This window comes from Lissotriton vulgaris, unplaced genomic scaffold (genome assembly GCF_964263255.1).
Source record: "Lissotriton vulgaris unplaced genomic scaffold, aLisVul1.2 SCAFFOLD_583, whole genome shotgun sequence".
Taxonomy (NCBI): Eukaryota; Metazoa; Chordata; class Amphibia; order Caudata; family Salamandridae; genus Lissotriton; species Lissotriton vulgaris.
In genome coordinates, this window is record NW_028249429.1 from 325,575 (window position 1) to 330,644 (window position 5,070).

Below are 5,070 nucleotides of genomic sequence, written 5' to 3' on the forward strand. Positions count from 1 at the left end.
CGATGCTGCCTGATAGTACCTTGTTACATCTGGGGTGCCTAATGCCCCTTCCTTAGGTAGCATTTACATTAATGACATATCTCAGCAGAGTTACTGGCCCATATGAAAGGATCAAATGCACTCTGCATTGTACGTAGCATTGGTGTGGGTACCAGCAACAGGAGGTTCATGAACAAGAGCAATATCTGAGGCAGGGTTGTCATATTAACGGCATAATTCGTCCACACCATGTCAGCCACGTTGAGTGTCATGACTGTATTTCCTGCTTTGTCTTGAAATGAAATAAAAATGAAAAAGAGATTTATAAAGCGCAATACAATTACTCAAAGGTGTCAAGGTGCTAACTCATCATGTAAACATGAGCAATAAGATCTTAACTCAGAGTCAAATGTTAAACAGCCAAGTCTTTAGCGCTTTCATGAAGCCCAACAGGTGAGTTTCGTCTTTTAACCTTTGAGGAAGAGATCTCCAAAGTCTGGTCGTACCGACCAGAAAGCTTCTGCAGCCCCAGGATCTTTTCTTAAACCGAGGAACCACCAAATGTGGGACTGAGCTGAGCATAGATGGCCTGGGGGAACATACAGGCGAAGGTGTTGCTTGAAAAAGGCTGGTTCCTATGTCATGGGTTGCTTTAAATGCTATGCAAAGGGCTTTAAACACAATACGTCGCTTCACTGGTAACCAATGTAATTCTTTTAGGATGGCAGTGGCAGTTTTGTGCTTGGGAATGTTCATCAAGATACTGGCAGCAGCAATTTGCACAATCTGTTTTTTAGTCAAGCATTAAGACCTGAGGTGGATAAAAAGACAGTTGCAGTAATCAGGTCTGGATAAGACCAGAGCAGACATCACCAGCTAGCGTAGATTAATAGGAATGAAGAGGAGTATTTTTCTTAGTAGTGTTATATTATAAAGGGAAGCAGAGGTAATCTGGTTGACATAACCTTTGAAGGTGAGCTTGGCATCAAAGGTGGCTCCTAGGTTTTTTACTTTATTTGAGGGGGTGGGCAGGGGGCCCAGTTCCGATGGCCAGAGGGCTGGGGACCAATAAGTGGTGTTGCTGCCAAAGAGTAGAACTTCTGTTTTGTTGGAATTTAACTTCAGACAGTTGGTGGCCATCCAGTCCCCAACTTGGCAGAGGCAGGTATAGAACAGGGATGCTGTGTCTGATAGTGAGCCTGTCACTAATACCACAATTTGGGTATTATAGGTATATGAGATTGCTGAGAAGCCCAGAGATCTAATCAGCTACACTAATGGGGTGACGTGAGCGTTAAAAATAGTGTGGCTCAATGACGTGCTGTGGAGTACTCCACAAGGTAGTGTGAAATTGTGTGACTTAAATTCAAAGAGTGCAACAAAATGTTCTTGGTTTGACATAAAAAATCTGAGTGAAGCAAGAGCTTTTCCTTTTAGACCTATTCTCTCAAGTCAGTCCAATAGTTTTGTATGACTAACAGTGTCAAATGCAGCAGAGAGGTCAAGCAGCACTAATGCTGCATTGCCTTCTGCATCGACCGTCTGCCTAATCTGTTCTGATGCCGAGATCAATGCCAGTCCGTACTTTGGTGTTTCCTGAAGCCGAACTGGGTGGAATCCAGGAAGGCCTTCTTCTCAATATATTCAGATAGTACTACTTTCATGGCCTTCTCAACCATTTTAGCGATCAAGGGGAGTCTTGAAATTGGCCAATAAATATTAGGATCTGCCCCGTCTAGATTTATTTTCTTTAGATGGGGAAGAACTGATGCAAGTTTCCATTTGTTAGGAAAGATGCCTGAGGAAAACATTTGGTTAAAAATGGTGGAGAGATGCGAAGCAATTATTCCTGGTAAAAGATGAAAAATCTTGGGGGGCAAGGGTCTAATGGGGATCCGGATTTGGTAGATAGAAGTAAATTAATAACCTGGTTAGTTGTCATGGATAGAAAATAAGGTAGTTCTGGAGGCTCAATAGTTTTTGAAGTTGTTAAAACAACCTCCTCTTTCACGTTAGGAGTGACCAACGTACATTGGGGGAAGGTCGCGCTTTGAGACAGAGGTGTAGAGAGCCACTGCAGACTGATTTAACTTTAGCCTGAAAGAAGGTCGCCAGAGAGTTGAAAAATGTTTGGCTTACTGGTGTGTTGACTATTTTGGGTGGTTTGGCTAACTTTTTTTCTGTAGCAAATAATTCTTTAGATGGATTCTTAGCTGCTGTTATGGCTATAGAGAAATAGCAAGTCTTCTCATCATGCATTAGTTTTTTATAGTCTAGCAATGAATGTTTATAAACAATTCCGTAATTCATATCATAACGGGATCTCCACTTCCTTTCCAGACAGCAACAGTTTTGTTTTTGAAGTCTAAGCTGTTCTGTATACCAGGGCTCAGAGTGTCTTGCTCCTTGATTGGTGGTGGATTTTTCAGGTAAAAGATGGTCAATAGAGTTGAGAATCCCCTGCTTGAAGGCAGCTGCCGTTTTGTCTGGGCCATTGTTAGCTTTAGGGGGATTCAGGGTTAGAGAGCTTTCGAGAGTAATAAGTTCTATTTTATTCCATGGTCGTAAACGTCTTGGGTCTTTGTTTCATAAGTTTTGAGATCCTAGTTGATGAAGAGAAAGGGTAAACATGACCGCTTCATGATCGGACCAAGTAAGTGGGAGCGACAGGAGACATTGTAGAACCCTATTATTGGAAAAAATACCATCTAGCAAGTGCCCTGCTGGGTGTGTGCTGCGTAGTATTTGCTGAGTAAGTCCTAGGCTATTCATAATATCAGTAAAATGAACAGAATCCCTATCTAATGGTGAGGATTGAGATCACCTAATAGTGCATCCAAAGGCAGACCCACAGTATTTAGAAAGACTGTCCTGGTGCCAGGAGGACGATAAAGTAGTAGGCCACTAAAAGTACAACGGTTGTCTATTAAGATTTTAAACAGTAAAGATTCTAAGGATGACAGATTATTTTGAATATTGAATGTCCCTTTCCAGCTACTTCGATGTATTATGGCCAGCCCATCACACTTTTTTCCAATCCTATCTTGCTTGAAAATTGTGTACCCAATTGGGACAGCAATGGCAAGGTCTGGGCCTGATGATGCGTTGGCCCAGGTTTCGGTGATGAAGGCTAAGCAATGGCTTGACTCTATCATGTACTACCACATACATGATAGAGTCTTTTGTCCACTTTACTCTAAATTTCTATTTCAGGCGTTTCACCCCCTCTCTGGAAAGATTTAGAAATTGGAATTTGTTGTAATTTATTTTGTAACTCAAAAGTCCAAATTAGTCTAATATGGTCATTAAAGCTGAGTTAGACGCCTCTGCGTCTGACAACGACCCCATTATGTCACAGCCAATTTGTGTTTCTCCCTCCCTACCCAAATTCCTTTTCGACCTTCATTTCCTTGAATCATCTCTGCCAGGATTTCCATCATGAGAGTGAAAAGTAGAGGCAACATGGGGTACTGATATTCCCACTGATGCGCAATCATTTACCCTGACCTCAGTGTGTGGATTCTCATAGCAGTTAAGAACCCAGCTCTTCTACCAAGGACCCAACCCAAAATCCGGAAGTGTGAGCTCTAGGAACTTCGAGTCAACCAGACCAAAGGCCTTTGGTCTCCTATGGTTGTTATCTATGATGTGCAATAACTTCTTTATATTATCTACAAAGTCTCTCTTTAGGATACAACCTTACTGAGCTATGTTCACCAAACGTGGCCATACTCTTCCCGGCCTACCAGCCAGATAGCTCGTCAAGAACCTAACATCGATGTTCAATAATGATATCGACCTATCAGTAGAGCAGAGTGGTGCAGCTTTACCTTACTTTTGGATCTTTGTGACAATTGCTTGCACCATCAATTCTGTAATGCTTGTTCTTACCGAGAAGGAAATAGAAAGATTAGTTAAAACTGGGGCCTATTGTCAACAGAACATTTTATACAAAAGTGCTGTGATGCCATCTGGACCCGGGATATTTGGGTTTCAATTTTGATATGCCAGAGATTACTTTATCTATTATATAGGTTTATCTAATTCTTGGTTTTGGTCTTCTGTGAGTTTCTGCTCTATTATACCCTCACAGTAATTCATTACGTCCACAGGGGATCTCACCTTTGGTGTCTACCGTGCCTTACATAATTCTAAAAATGCTGATACAGTGCTGCAGTCATCATCATGGAGGTGGCCTGCTTTGTTCCTGACCTCTGCTATCCCCCCCGGGACCATCTTTGCTATCAATCTACACACCAACAATTTGCTGGTCTTATTATCCTTTTCATACATTTCTGCTTAACTTGCAACAATGCCTTACCAGGAGTAGCATTTGAACTTGGGACCTAATTGATGATAATTTGCACAATATTGTTATCAAGCCCGTTCATTTCTACACACTTTTTTAGATTCTTGCAGCAAGGATTCCAGCCAAGATAGTGTTTCCCTCCTGTCTTTGTACAGTCTAGCTGAGCACAATAAGGAATGCCATCACCACAGTTTGAAGAGCATTACACAGGACCCTGTCTGAGATCTCACCCTCCTTCCTGTTGACCATGTATTGAGCTATATTGTCCTACTGCATAGGAGCCTTTTCCTCAGTCTCTATCTGTGGTCGCAGCTGCCCTCCATCAGAGCCTGTAGCCCTAATATGATAGGTGCCTGGTCAAAGAGAGCAATATGCCCCGTGTCTGAGTCTGAGATTCTCAAGTGTCTTACCGAAGACACTAGGAAGTGCTCGAACCTAGAGTAACTCCCACTTATCTGAAAAGAAAACTTGGATCAGTCAGTAGCCATGCTGAAAGGAGATAAGAGGATACTGTTTTTAAGGATATTGGAGATAATCCTACTGTCTTTCTTTCCTTAGTGATGCTCAATCTTCAATCTGCTTCTTTGGTTGTAGGATTGGGGTCACATTTTGCATCTGACTCATGGCTGGTGATGTTCTAAACTCAGTGCTGGTGAACGTGACCTATCAGGCCCTCTGCCTGTGCATTCACCAGAGAAGTAGAGCATGGTTGGTATGTTCAAGAGTCTCAATTTCGGTAAGGAGCTCTGAAGGCTTAATGCACTCTTAATTTGGAGTGCCCT